This window comes from Apostichopus japonicus, chromosome 23 (genome assembly GCF_037975245.1).
Source record: "Apostichopus japonicus isolate 1M-3 chromosome 23, ASM3797524v1, whole genome shotgun sequence".
In the NCBI taxonomy this organism is placed as follows: Eukaryota; Metazoa; Echinodermata; class Holothuroidea; order Aspidochirotida; family Stichopodidae; genus Apostichopus; species Apostichopus japonicus.
In genome coordinates, this window is record NC_092583.1 from 4,457,642 (window position 1) to 4,473,895 (window position 16,254).

The 16,254-nt window shown below is 38.7% G+C and overlaps 1 protein-coding gene across 17 annotated transcripts in view; it reads left to right on the forward strand.

Moving 5' to 3' along the window:
* The window catches only part of LOC139964691 (uncharacterized), a 71,141-nt gene that overhangs the window by 953 nt on the left and 53,934 nt on the right, over positions 1-16,254 (forward strand). The window contains exon 1 of one of the 17 annotated variants that reach the window (XM_071966525.1): positions 13,954-14,089. The exons of the other annotated variants lie outside the window; for them this stretch is intronic. The gene's annotated coding sequence lies outside the window, so the exon portion shown is untranslated. Of the gene's footprint in view, positions 1-13,953; positions 14,090-16,254 lie in introns of those variants that run through there. 17 annotated transcript variants of the gene reach the window in all.

Sequence of the window (16,254 nt, forward strand, 5' to 3'; positions counted from 1 at the left end):
AAGTAGGCTAGGCCAATAATATCATTTTAATATTTATTTGCCGAACTAAGTTAGGCCTAACCGTTACTCATTAGCAGGGGTGCAACTGCTGTGGAAGTATATTCATGACTTTGGTATGTTATACATTATGAAGTGTAAAATAAACAGGTTTTGACCAGCATTGCTACGATCTAAGATTTAACATTAACAGAAATTGCTTTTTTAACAGCTATTCAGTTCTGTCACCTAGGCCTAGCGTACTAGTATTTGTAGCAATTTGTGGGGAACAACATTTTCCATAATATAAGTCTAGACTACACATAAATTGCCATATAAACACAGCTGAATCGCACCCAATAATACCCAATGGCCACTGTCGTTCTTTGATTTCTTTATTTTACTCATCATTCCTTGTATTTGTGCACAATGCCTTCTCTCGAGGACTACAAATATCCTGCAAACCTGGTTTGGTTTGTTTATAAGGTTTCCAAGCTCTGGTTGTCAGTGAAGCCTTTTCCCATGGTTTCCATCTAGGTCTTGCACACAAGCAAACTTTAGTTTAAAGTTTCTTATACTTTTCTCTTTTTAGTTATTAATCACTCTATTTAATTTATATTAATTAATAAAGAATTCTAAAGTTAAAAATAGACAATAAGGGATGCTAAATGAGATTTGATTAGAAAAAGGGACTTGTGTTATCAAGGCTTACTGGAAAGTGGAAGGAGGTCTAAAGGAGAAACTACATAGGAGCCTGGACGAAATTTGTTAGTTAAAGTACAAAAGGGAAACGCAAATTATTAAAGATCTTCTTGCGATAACCAATAGTGCTACTACAGCAATTTCATTGGTACAACTCCAGAAAGGCAACGATGAAAGGCACTTCCACAATATGATTAAGCATTAATTCAAATAAAGAAGCTTGAAAGAAATTAACTTCTTTATTTTGAATGGAAATCTGTCAACAGAGGTCAAATTTCTAACGGGCAGAGGGAGTGAACTGGAGCAAAATTTACAGAAGGACCATCCCCATCATTGCATCCTAAATTTGTAAGAAAATTTACAAAAGCTAAAAGCTAATTTTTTTTACCGCAGCAAAGAAAGCTTGTGCTAGAAAAGGAAGGACATCCAATTATTCCATTGCAGGGGAGGGGGGGGGAAGTGATATTTTGATTCATCTTTTGGGATGAATAGTATTGTATCTTTCTACTTGCCACAATCCGACCCACAACACAGTCTAACTCCTCTCTCCAGTCCTGACACTGAAATCAATTTTCTTTGAAAAAAGTATATCAGCTCGAAAAAAATCATACCTGAGTTTATAAATATTCGATATACCGTATATATGCAGCTCCAAGTAAATGAACCTGCCAGTATGTACACTAAAATCTCTTGTCATGTAGATTGCTGTTGTAATCAAGGTCGACTGTGTACATGTCCGTTCAATTCGCGTTATACAAATGTCTTATGTAGGTCATACAGCTGACATCATGTACTATGGGACCTTGGCATTTTGCCAAATTTTTCTTAAATATTTAATATGTAAACTGTTTATTTGAGTGGCTGAAAGTGTACTAAGCCGGCGACAGAAATGTTGATCTCGGCCTACGGTGAGGAAGACAGTGCCCGTAAAGAGCTGAAGAAACGTGGTAGGGGGAAGTGAAGTGATATCGATGTCAAAGCGAATACTTAACTGTTGCTTTGTGTCCTGATGCTTTTTGGAATTCTCCTAAGATAGAGCCTTGGTTTTGAAAACCAAACAAGGTTTGTTTTTTGACAAGTTCCAAGTAAATTTAAAGTAGTATGAGATTCATTGGCCATGAATATTTAAATAGGGAAACCCATATATGGTAACCGAAAAAACATAATATTAGTGTGCAGTAATAATCACCAGCGTGTACTTTGTTGGGGCTTCCTCTCTTTACTGTACTTTATGTTGTTATGAGATTTCAGTATCAATTGACAAAGAAAAAAAATTTGACATGAGAAGCTGTGCGATCACACACCTTGCAATATCTCAGAAATGTATTGTGCAATCAATGTCAAATCGAAAAACAACGATGTTTAAACGAGCATGACCAGATATCACAGATGTTTCACTGCGAAAGGAGTGGGTTTTTCATGCAGGTGCTCTTTTATTCCATATTTTGGTTTGAATCTGCTTTCTTTTATAGGGTAACATTATTCCAGTGTCTGGTTTCCAAAGATATTCTACATCATTTTCTCCAACAGTAAACCAGCAGAACGTCAGTTTATTGTTATTATAGATAGTTTGTGTACCTACTGTCAGTGGCTTATAAAATGTCGGTGGGAATAGTGACCGGCTAATCATGGCTTGCTTTCTCTGCCTAATAAAATGACTATAACTCAAAGTAGTGAACTTAACGTGGATACTAGCAGGGCTCCAAATTTTCTGGAACTTATTGGATTACACCATAACGAGGCCAGACATCTGGTTTTGTAGCCGTAGTAATCATTTTAGAAATGGGAGATTTTTAAATGACTCTGTTCCCGAAATTAGCAAACGGTAGCTACGCGTAAATAAATAGGTGTGCTGATGACGTTAGGAAATCAAGAAGGAAGGAACAAAATGCTAAATTGGAATATAACAAGCCCAGGCTTACGTATAATACAATTGAATGTGTGTTAGTCTTACTGAATTCAGGTTTTTTAACAGCTCTTGTGTCTGTGGGCTCTACCAAAGTTTGCGGAAAAATCATTTTTTCTAAATACATGTGTACGAGGAACCTTGCAACATTTATTTTGTTTCTTTCAAGGGGGCAGGATGGCCCTATTTTCTTAATGGTCTATTGCACGATATTACTTGTGTCGATCAAGCCAGTAGTAAAGTGGCTATCTTCTGCCGGTGTGTTGACGCTACCATGTCTGTGAATTGTAAGCTTCTCAAAGGATCACTTTGTGTGAATACTTTGGTTTTCCGATTCGTATGGTGTAAGTGTGTCGCAGAGGAGTGAACAAACACGCGGTATCATGGATTCGGGCTGTGTGTAAATTTTACCGCTTCGGTCAGTTATTTATCTACATTTATTCCTGCCCGTACTGTACGGTATGCATATCTCACAAATTTTCAGGGCTCTTCCATAACTAAACTGGATTTTGCAACTGGTTTTAGAAAAGAGAAATTGGAATGGAATATAAATTTAGGTCAATGAAGCAGCCTTTCTTTTGGAGAATAGATAGTTTGAGGAGAGTAAAAGAGAACTGAAAAATGGAAGGGGATTTGTCTGCTTGGAAAGCTAAACAAGTAAAAAGAGATCGGGGGATAATTTAGTGCTTGAAGTATGTAGAGCAGATTTGAAGGCGCTTAACGTTCACTTACAAAATACTCTTTGCATGAGTATAGCAATTTGCACATTTTGTAGCATTTTGAGATGCGATACAGCGGTACGGGATAAAATTATTCCGTGAAGATGCCGTCATTTTGCATGCATGATGCAATATACACCCTCAGACTCAGTCTAAGAAAAGTGTTTGCTGAAGTGTCCGGGCAGGTGGGGGGGGGGTATCCTCTATCTTCAGATTATCCTGTTAGTCTCCTCACCCCCATCCTCCCCCCCCCCCCACGGCGGTCATTTTGACTAACACCATGTCATGCACAGGGTCCTTATCCTTCCTTGTCTGACGAAAGCCTTCGACAGTGTTATCTACTGTACATACACTAAGCTTATGTTTGATTCTAGGGTTAAAAAGTTCAGGGAGACATGTTTGCCTTGTTTCTTTGAAACAGGGAGTTAGAGGTAAGGGATTACTGTAAGGATTACTGTATCACTGTAAGGGATAACTGTATGTATCTAGACTGTGGTCTGAAAGAAATACTTCTAGATACCGTTATTCTGCTGATGGCACTTAATATCTACCTAGACTGTGGTGAGATCTGGAAAGAAATACTTCAAGATACTTGAGATTGTATTGATGTGGTAAATTATAAAGGACATACCCCGGATATGACATTGAGGGATACCGCATTATTATGCTGATAGCATTTAATATATGTAATATCTATATAATATTTGTTTGTTCTTTAAGTTAAGCTGTTTCTACTTGGTTGGTTTTAATACCATGTATCTGGGTAGCTATAAGCCTAGATAAAGGACAAAGGTGTCTCAGACTGTAAACAGACTAGCAATTTTCATATAGAGCTGTTTTTCTTGGCCATGGAAGGTTTATAACAAACAAGTTGTGGACATGTTATTAAAAGACAGTGAAAAACAAACCCAATGCCGTGCCCATTTGTGAGGAACCTTTACTGCCAAAGTATATATGTAAACCCAGGGTCCCTCCTTGCCACCTTCTAATTGGAATGGTTTAAATTTTCCATTATTTTACAAAAATTATGAAAAATTTCTAATTTGGATATGATAGCAAAATAGAGAGAGGTCGTTGTGGTTGGTTGGTTCTAAGACCTGCAGTTTTATCAGTCTAGACTGTAATACAGTACTCTCTCTCTGTTGCGTCGTACTTGGTGCAGTCTATCAGTCAACCCGTCTGTTTCCTTTCCTCTGGTTAATGTGTCTGTGGTACACATTGGAGTTTGCCATATCTAGGTAATATCTATATAATATATGCACATGTTTGTGCATTTGTTACACCAATCTGTTCTGTCAGTGATTGTGATTCAAACAGACATGAGAAATGTGAAAGTTCTGTTTTTGTCATGTACTGAGCACTGACGTGTACCTGTTAGTCAAGTTCTATCGAAATATAATACTTACACATCTGTTTTTGTGTTGAAAGGCGTTTCTCTTCGTAAAATACTTGTTTTCTGCCATATACATGTGCTATATATAGTTCAAGGATATTTGAAAAAGTCTTGGCTTATTCTTTGAATATATAAAAACAAAATACATGGTGATCTCCATCCTGCCACCCCCCCCCCCCCCGCCCCCACCCAATCTTGCTCCTCTTCCAGCAAGTGAGATGTCGTTTCAATGAACTGTAGAGGAAGTTCAATATTTTTGCATAAATTTACCAGAAATAAATTATGTAAGGAAAAACATGCTGAGCTAATTTTTATTTTTATTTTGGTATTTCTGATCACAGACTTATCCTCATGATTATTATGATAATACGATGGAAAAGTTCTATTCGGAAACTTTATAAACAGAAAAGTATTTGGATATTTATTTTATATTTATATATATATTATATTTATATATTTATATTTCGGGAAGATCAATAATTGTGTCCATCGTCCAGACACCAAAGAATAGCAGTTACTGTAGACTTGAAGATCGTCCGTTAGACGATGTGCACAGCTAAGTAACTGTCTATTTTACATACCACAGACCACATTACTGTACATGGTAGGTGGTAGGAAAAGAACCATTCCAATAGGAATTTACATTGCGGTAAGTCTTGGAACTTCAGTGGATTCTATTTTTCAGATGAAATTAAGGAAGTGACTCTTGCCAGAGAGGAAGAATAATACTTGCTACAAAAAAATGGACTATTTAAGGCAACAGTGGAAAGTGCACTGTAAACAGACACTGTGAGCGAAAACCAAAAACCAAAACAAGAAAAGATGCAGGGGAGATGTAGGGGATGCCCACATGAGTTCATTGAAGTTGGAGGCCAGCAGGGTGTATTTTGTGTGTACACTGAACAGCTTCTGATCTATTCTATCCCATTGGCTGCTATATTCCTTTTGTGCCTTTTGAAGGAAACCTAGAGAGAAAAGATAAGCTGCTTTGTCTTGGAGCTTGAGTAATCAGATTTTAAAATTTGCGTTTTCGGGCTTAGAATTTTCACAATTGTAGCCACTTGCTACAAAATGCAAGTGCTGAAAAAATTGAGATGCTCAAATCAAGTTCCCAATTGGCATTTTCATGAATTACAGATTCATGTATTATATATTGTAAGCACATAGCTTATAGGAAGAGGCCCAACAATATATGCTGATGATATGCAGTAATACGGAGCTTATGTCCAGTACGGAAATGATGCGAATTTCTGACTGACGATTGTTTCCTTGCTCATCATATTTGCCAGAGTAGTGCAGTGTTTTTTTCTCCTGGCAAATGGCAAAATCCATTGGCTATTAGCCAGTAAATTACCTGAATTTCAAGGCCTGGTTTGGTCACAATTTGCAAAAAGAAAACTAAGTTACGTGGTAAGGGTTCTTGACCTCATCAGGTTTTTAAGTTTTAAATTCCCTATCCCTCTCGATACCAACTGCCACATCTTCTCCAATATTTGGTGACACCGCTTAAAGGCATTGAAGACTCGCCCCAAACCGCGTGCGGCAATCTGAAAAAGTTAACTTTCTGTTGCTTGCAATTGACGTTTTGTTCGTGTTGCTACAAAATGCAGACAGTAATGAAACGTGATATCTTTAGCTGGACCTGAGATGTCCATAGCTGTATCGTTTGTACACTGTGCTGTGGGTATTGACCGCAGCTGTATGTACTGACTGTACACTAGTGTCTAATTACTGACGGTAGCAAGCTGTGTGTGTATTTTCTGGGATCGATGGTGGTGTCTAACACTTCTGTTACACCTCATTCGAAACTAGGTCAAATTACCGACAATTGACATTTCTTTTTGTGCGAGTCGCCACACCCTTTAACATGGCTCAGCCAAAGGTGCATGTAAAATATGTGCGGTAGTTGTGATGATGCATGTAAGGGATTGTGTCACAGTCTGCAGTGACATACGGTATTAGCATACAACATACAGTAGGTACTGTGTGCCAGTGTGGCATGTCATTGTTGATCTGAAATCAGTTTTTTAAAAACATATTACCAGCATCTTGCGTTGGTAATTTATGCAAGTTCATCTGTCATATTTAAATTGCATTTTTATAAGCCACACTGTCAGTTTTGTTGTTGTTGTTGGAATGCCGGAAATGATGTGCTGTACCTCATAGCAATTACTCAGCAATGTGATGGTATTGTTCCTCATAATATACTGTAGTGTTCACTAAGGCTTTGTGCACAGCAAGAAGTTGCTACTATACTAATTAAGTGACTAATTGTTTATTGTCAAATTGAGATTGCATTGGTAACTAAATACAGTACCTCCAAAGATGATAAATTGGTGTATATACCCCCTTCATCACTTTGGAGATACTGAAATGAGAGTCTTGAAGGAGATTTCTTGCTGGCCTAAAGGGTGTGTATAGAAGAAGCATAATGACTTGAAGTTTTATCAAAATCATTTTCTCCACTCCTCGCTTAGCTGTCTCATCATTTCATATGCACTTTAATCTCGAAAAGTACAAAAAGTCACCCATACCCGTACGATGCTCCTCCCTCACCCCTCACCCATACCCGTACGATGCCCCTCCCTCACCCCTCACCCATACCCATACGATGCTCCTCCCTCACCCCTCACCCATATCCGTACGATGCTCCTCCCTCACCCCTCACCCATACCCGTACGATGCTCCTCCCTCACCCATACCCGTACGATGCTCCTCATTCACCCTAACCGTACGATGCTCCTCCCTCACCCCTCACCCATACCCGTACGATGCTCCTCCCTCACCCCTCACCCATACCCGTACGATGCTCCTCCCTCACCCATACTCGTACGATGAGCTCCTCTTGTATTGATTCAAGCAAATTTTGTTGGTGGGACATTCATACCTATAGCTTTGTGAATTTTGTTTGATTTTACATGAAGTTACATTAATAGTTGGAAATACAAGTAATAATAATATTTATTTTGGCAACTTGAAAGATAACTTTAGATTGAAGAATGTGTGTTATCCCTTCCTTCCTTCATGCAATTTACCTGCCTTGTGTAAACTAAATCCTGGCAAGCACACAAGGTTTGAATGATCCACGACCTCCCAGATTTAGCCTAGGTATCAGGCTTCAACATATCAAATGCCAAGTTCTAAATAGAAGATGTTTTTTTTCTTCTTTCAATCATCCTTCAATAAATTAGAAACACTTAAAAAAAAGAGAGGGAAAAATGTAAAGATAGACAAACGAAAACGAGTGATACAGTATGTAACTTAGTAAGGCATGTAAACATTGACAAACATTGAATTAAAAATGATAAATCAATGAGTTTCTTAACTTTCTCTTTTTCTCATTTCCTTGTTTTGGTTCAAATTTTGGAAGTTTTCATACAAAAAACATGAGACTTAAAATTTAACTAGCACAATTAAAGACAGGCCAAATCAAACTACAGGAGGTCAATCAGGAAAAGATTCCTCTTATTGGATTTGATTAGAGCATCATGATGAACTTTAAGAACATGAATCATTCTACCCCCAGTTTTAATAATGATGGCAGTCTAATTTGAATCAGGGGTCATTTGTAATTACTCGATATTGTGTTTCGTTTTTATCAGTGGGTGATTGAGTATCAAGCTGACATCCTTGTCCTTTTGAAACACTTTATTGTGAGGTTGAGTGTACTTCCTTGGGTTAAAGATATATATATATATATATATATATATATATATATATATATATATATATAGAAGTTATGCAATCTGATACCATAAACTTAAACAGTCATACAGATTTGAAGAAACCACACAGAACAGGCTTTCAAGTTCTAGTGAAAAAAGAGTTAGTTAAATGACAAGGTTAAAGCAAAAACTTATATAGGGACAGGGTGCATTTTTATAAACTTTTACAGCATCAGTATGATTAAAGTCATTACTTAAATCAGTTGATATACAATATATTATGATGATGATGATGATATCTATATAATATATAGTATGAAAATATATTCACAATGATGCAATCAACAAAGAAATGTGACCCTCACCTCCTTGACTCAAAATGATCATCTTCATTATCTGATCTTGTAGGTCATATGTATAACTATTAAAGGAAAATTGAGTAACTTTTGAGTAACTAATTGAGTCAAGGAAAGAAACACTTCAAAGAGAAGAAAAGGCTAACTTCTGCTGTATCCATATGACTGCAAACAAAGAGTGTAGTAATTGTAGGGTCACCTCACAAGAGGGCCGAGGAAGAGATGGGGGGGTGGGGGGAAGGGGGCAAAAATTGCATATGCAAAATAAAAAACCCATATCCTCCTTGATCTTTGGTTGGCTTCTCTCGGTGCAAGTGATTCAGATGGTTACTTTTTTTTTCAGTGAGAATTTTGCTTTTTGCAGTGGGAGTAGTTTCAGCAGAAATAATGAAAATACCATTTAAAAGTAATGTTTATACATCTGACATTCCTGCACATGCACTGAGTAATCTTGTTTCACTACATGGAAAACTAGATTGTTAAGACCATGGAGGTTCAATGCACTTATAGAGAGGCTTTAGAATGAACATGTGGTGGTCAAATATTTCAGGAAGTTTGCAAGCTGAGCTTATTAAAACTATTTTAATACATTGACAATTATTATTCGTTTCTCAGTTTGCCTAGGTTGAAAATGGTTGATGTCATACCTATATCTACATGTACCTAGTATGTACAGTGTATATATACACTATAACTGTAAAATTGCCTTGATTTTCTCATCTTTAACAATGTTGTGTAGGAGTTTGTAACATGTTGTGACTTGTTTGTGACATGTCATGGTTAGGTGGTTGCTTCACAAAGTTAAAACTGGGTCATTTTGTGCAGCCACTATGAACTTTTCTAGATAGTTTAAAACTAGAAATTGATTGTTATGTAAATAATATTGGATATCATCAGAAATGTGTGTTGTTTGTTAAATTGTTGTAGGCTTGCTCTTTCTGGCACAAGTTCTACTTTATGTTATCTCGTGCTTGTAATTTTATGCCTTAAAGCTTTGTTGATCATAACTTGTGGTTGCTGTTGTAGTAACTTGTAGCCCCTTAACCTCTTAGTTAAGCTCCAGAGATCTTGGACTGTGTTGAAAGCTATTTCAACCCATGCTGATGTTTTGCACAGGAAAGTCTCATAGTTGAATGACTTTTAGTTACTCCTTACAAATCTGGGGTCTGTTTTTAATCAGGGAGATTTCACTACATATCGCAGTATGCTATCTTTATGACACCATTCTAGGGGCTGTCACTGCAATGCATATCACTGTAATGCATATAGTGCAATGCATATCAGGTGTTAAGTCACTACCCTGCTGTCACCATCCTGTGTCCTAGCACGGTGTATCATTCTGGAATATGTCTCTGCTAATCTTGGAGATTTCACTACAGATCACAGTGTGCTAACTTTATGACACCAATCTATGGGCTGTCACTGTAATGCATATCACTGTAACGCATATATTTTCAATGCATAATCGGGTGTTAAGTCACTACACTGCTGACACCACCCTGTGTCCTAGCACGGTGTATCATTCTGGAATATGTCTCTGCTAATCTTGGAGATTTCACTACAGATCTCAGTATGGGGCTGTCACTGCAATGCATATCACTGTAATGCATATATATCACTGCAATGCATATCAGGTGTTAACTGTTAAGTCACTACCCTGCTGCCACCATCCTGTGTCCTAGCACGGTGTATCATTCTGGAATATGTCTCTGCTAATCTTGGAGATTTCACTACAGATCTCAGTATGCTATCTTTATGACACCATTCTAGGGGCTGTCACTGCATTGCATATCACTGTAACGCACATATCACTGCAGTGCATATCAGGTGTTAAGTCACAATACTGCTGACAATACCATGGGTCCTGGCAACCAGGTATCATTCTGGAATATGTCTCTGCTATTCTGGGAGATTTCACTACAGATCACAGTGTGCTGTCTTTAATCTTTATGACACTATTCTAGGGGTTGTCACTGCAATGCATATCACTGTAACGCATATCACTGCAATGCATATCACTGTAATGCATATCACTGCAATGCATATCAGGTGTTAAGTCACTATACTGCTGACACCAACCTATATCCTGGCACCAGGTATCATTCTGGGGTTTGTCTAGAGATGGGAGCTTTCACAACAGATCTCCTTCTGTTCCCCTTATGATACCAATCTAGGGGTTGTAACGACATAATCAGGTATAAAATTCGAAGTTACTTCATTGTTGTCACCAAACTGGGTCCTGACACCAGGTATCATTCTGGGGTTTGCTTATAGCTACCATTCTGGGAGCTTACACGACAAATCAGTTTGCTGTCTTTCTGATACCCATCAGGTGCTGTCACTTCATATCAGGCTTAAAGTTCCTACAAATCTCTGACCACCCTGATTGGCATTTTCGTTTTTTTGGGGGGAGGGGGTTATTACTCTGTACAGCATCTCTAAACTGTTCAATTATGTAGTAGACTTCTGCAAATGTCAAACTTGTTGTTTAAGTCAAATAGTGTACAGACTTAATCCTGACTCTTGGATTCACACGTCACTCGTTACACGGTAGATCCTTAACTGGTTGTTTGTGTTTCTAATTAGTCAAGAGGATGAACCAGCTTCAGTTCAGAACGCTCTGTTTTAAATCTATAGATAAGTAATGTCTATTTTTGATGGCTTCTTTAAGGTATGAGCAGTCTCTTAGATCACATTGGCATCTTTGAAACAAAGGTTTGTGAAGAATAATTTTAGCTTGATCCTTCCTCGGCCAATTACTACTGGTTACCGCCATTATAGAGGTCCTGTAGGGGGAAGTGAGTATTACGGAATTACATATATGTTTTCTGACATGTTTTTCATTGATTCACTAGAATATGAGTACAGTTTCTGGTTGTTTTCTTTCTTCTTTTGCTTTGTTATGCAATTGGTGCGTTGCAACGAGACATTTCAGCAGGATTCATGTTTAAATAAAAGAAAAAACCAACTGCAAGTTCATTTTCTTAATATTTTCAGGTTTCTAATTTTAAGTGATCAGTTGGGAAAAAGAGATACAGTGATTCTAGAAGTAATTGCAATTCTTCCCAGTCCTTAGTACTTATGTACACCACAGGTTCCTAAGTAAGAAGTATGGACTTACTTCGTGCCTCGCTTACCAGTCTCCTCACAACCACAGCACTCTCGTTCTACCGTGTCTAAAGTGAACTGGTAACCTTTTAACACTGTGCTCCCTCTGTGACCAGACTCTGCAGGTCGATGACACCCCTTCTCATTCTAAACACCCAAAGTTGTTTTGGTTTTCGACTCAGATTTTTATCTGCTCCACTCCTACCTGAACTGCGGTTATCAGGACCTCTTTTGGCATTTTGATCGGACGCATTATGCTATAGTCTGTAGTAGAGCCAGCAGTGTACACAAACACTTCCATGTTTGTCTGTTGAGAGTGAATGTATGTAAACTGTCAAAATCCAAATCAAATCTCATATTTCCGTTCAGAAGTCAAGTGACATCTGTCCATCTGTATTTCATCATTAAGAGGGGGTTGAAGTAGGACAGTGATCAGCCTTTGTCCCAGTTGGGTATTCCTTTCTGCATCAAGACTTGTAGTACATTTTGCTGTATCATTTCAATCTGTGAGGTATTACTGTAGTACGTTACTTGTTGCAGGCAGGTCTGTGAGGTTTTACTGTTGTACTGTACCCTCCATGGGCAGGTCTGTGAGGTTTTACTGTAGTACTGTACCCGCCATGGGCAGGTCTGTGAGGTTTTACTGTAGTACTGTACCTGCCATGGGCAGATCTGTGAGGTTTTACTGTAGTACTGTACCCGCCATGGGCAGGTCTGTGAGGTTTTACTGTAGTACTGTACCCGCCATGGGCAGGTCTGTGAGGCTTTACTGTTGTACTGTACCTGCCATGGGCAGGTATGTGAGTATTACTGTAGTACTGCACCAGCCATGGGCAGGTCTGTGAGGTTTTACTGTTGTACTGTGCCCATGGCAGGCAGGTCTGTGAGGTTTACTGTAGTACTGTAACCGCCATGGGCAGGTCTGTGAGGTGTTACTGTTGTACTGTACCCATGGCAGGCAGGTCTGTGAGGTTTACTGTAGTACTTTAAATGCCATGGGCAGGTCTGTGAGGTTTTACTGTAGTACTGTACCCGCCATGGGCAGGTCTGTGAGGTTTTACTGTAGTACTGTACCTGCCATGGGCAGGTCTGTGAGGTTTTACTGTAGTACTGTACCCGCCATGGGCAGATCTGTGAGGTTTTACTGTAGTACTGTACCTGCCATGGGCAGGTCTGTGAGGTTTTACTGTAGTACTGTACCCGCCATGGGCAGGTCTGTGAGGTTCTACTGTAGTACTGTACCCGCCATGGGCAGGTCTGTGAGGTTCTACTGTAGTACTGTACCCGCCATGGGCAGGTCTGTGAGGTTTTACTGTAGTACTGTACCAGCCATGGGCAGGTCTGTGAGGTTTTACTGTAGTACTGTACCAGCCATGGGCAGGTCTGTGAGGTTCTACTGTAGTACTGTACCAGCCATGGGCAGGTCTGTGAGGTTCTACTGTAGTACTGTACCCGCCATGGGCAGGTCTGTGAGGTTTTACTGTAGTACTGTACCCTCCATGGGCAGGTCTGTGAGGTTTTACTGTAGTACTGTACCCTCCATAGGCAGGTCTGTGAGGTTTTACTGTAGTACTGTACCCGCCATGGGCAGGTCTGTGAGGTTCTACTGTAGTACTGTACCCGCCATGGGTAGGTCTGTGAGGTTCTACTGTAGTACTGTACCCGCCATGGGCAGGTCTGTGAGGTTTTACTGTAGTACTGTACCCGCCATGGGTAGGTCAGTGAGGTTCTACTGTAGTACTGTACCAACCATGGGCAGGTCTGTGAGGTTCTACAGCGTTTGTGCAACACAGAGTCAGTCATCCATGCATTTGTGTATAGTTATTTAATCATACAGTACTTTAACAACCAGCTGAATTGTTTGATTCCAATGTACGTTGTATCTAATATATTCATAATATCAAAGAAGTTAAAAGTTCACTTAATCAGGTTTTTGTATCTTTGTATTGTACATACATATATGCACATACTATCATTTTGAAGATTGTGTTTTCATCTAGATATGCTGGTTTCCGTTTCTACACAGTTTTGTGTCTTAGACCCGTGTGCAATGTGAGACTGGTAATCATGTAACAAGTATAGTGAACTACTGCTGTAGGTTTGTTCTTCTCGGTGATTGTAGCTAATGCTATAACCATGTGACCCAAAGGCAAAGATATAAGAATACTGGATGTATAGACAAATGTAACAGTAGGCTGTTGCCTACAGTGTCACTAACAGAGCATTAAGGTCAAAAACATACACCTGGAGCTCATTCGCCTCAGGTAAGATTTCCTCTCTTGCATGTATGTATCTCTGTGGTGTGTACTGGTAAAAGCTGTTAGAAATTGATCTATTAAATCATAACGTGTTCCAGGTAGAAACATAATTGAAAAGTAATGTTACGTTCTTTGCTTTGTATTGCTGTTGTGTAGAAAATGAAGGAATGAATGAATGAATGAGTGAACAAATTGAATGGAGTTATGGGTAAAGATCACAAGATACAGATAGAACGATGCATTGTTGCATGAACCTGCTTAAGAAAAGCAGTTTTCAATACTTGCATTATATCCTAACAAGTAAATTTAGTTCTCTTTAGAAATATATATGAAGTCAGGTATGAACATGTAGGCCCACCATGTGTACTACACAGGCAGTGCTCATTGTGTATACCCTACCTTTTCAATCTGTATAGTGTTTTTGTGATACTTTTTACTGTGGAGTGGTAGATTTCCACAGGCAGAGGGCAGTGTTAGCTCAGTGGTTAACGCTGGTGCCTTTCAAGCATGAGGTCCAGAGTTGGAGTCATTCCAAGAATAATGTACATGTATGTCGTCCACTTAACAGAGTTGTTGACAATTGACAATTCATAATCATGGACGTTAAATATGAATCTAAGAGACTGACTTTGGTCAGCTTGCGGCTTTGATAAGCCAATGATGGCTTCTTCGCGAGTTCCTGATTGCAAGAGGATCTAACATACATACTCATACATACAGTAACCCTTATTAACAGCCATCGGTGGCACAGTTGAACAATGTTCAGTACCCATTGTGGTAGACTATAGGAATACCGGAGTGTGTACAAATAGTGCACAGGTGAGTTTGTTATTTGTAAATACACAAACCATCAATATTTTGGAGTGTGATAAATTGTGCTAGTTCAAAATTAAAATATTTACTGAAAATGAAGGGAAAGGTTGTCCCGTGATGATCTCTGAGTAACGTTCTCTCCAAAATATGATAATCTGATCTGTCAATATTAAATATGAGAGGGGTTTGAGGTCAGAAATTTATATAAACTTTCAATAAAATGCCAACAGGAAAGGGAGGAAGCTCGGATCCAGTTAATGTCAGTTGCATGTGATTTAGCCTTTCCAGGAAATAGGTCTACAGTACAGGCTATCTGGAATCGATTCAAAATCTATTTCCCATGTAGAGAAATTTATTGAATGAAATGGAATATTCACAGTTCGAGTTTGAACAATAAAAATTCAATGCTTAATTGGAGACTGATTTGAAGCCATCTAGTTGCAAAACGAAAAATTGTAGGGTTTGGCTTAGACTCTTTTGATTCATGCATGTACCACATTAAAGCAGCGTCTGTAATATGCTTGTTGAACGCAAAAATGGTTCATTTCTTTATGTGACCCGATCCGTACATTTGTATACGTACATTTGTATGCATTGACTAAGTAGTAATCAGTCGTTTAGGGGGAGGGGGGAGGCAGGGGGGTACAGTTTTAAGCACATACCAGTTCACTCTTGAAATTTTAGAGTGGGATAAGGTGAGCTAGACGCTGATAAATATCCAAAGGAATTTATATACTTGTGAAAACTGTTTTGCAGTTTTAGTCTGCGCTAATAATTGAAAAGCTAATAGTAATACCGGTCATGCAACCAGTAAGTCTGTACAGTACAATACGTGTCACTGGTATGTAATCTAGAAAATTATCGATGCAGAAACCACTGTAAGTTGTGTAAAGTGTATATCTTGATTAGATCCAGTGAGAAGTTTGTACAAGACAGTTTTTGAGATTCCTCCTTGACATTTAACAATTATTTGACCAGCCCCAACTGGTACTTTAAACGCATCTCGGTAGAAATTCTCCCAGAGTCGCTGCGTACGTGATTTGGGTGGGTGCTAAGATCCAGTACTGGACGCCTCTGGAAAAATGTTAGGAACCTTATCTCTAATATTCAAATTATAAGTAAAGTGAGAAAGGGACAAGTGAGTAGGCTGCAGTTTATTTAACCCTTCCCAGTAGTCAAACAAGGACTGTTGACTTAAAAAAATTACGTAGCATTGACAAGCATCTAAATGGGACTTGATGGCAATGTTTAAATGCCACGGGCGGTAGCAGAGCAGTGCTACGATAATGGAAGCATTGTGTAATTGTGAACTGAAGATCTGTAGTTTAAAGAGTTAATTTTGTAATCTGTCATCATTT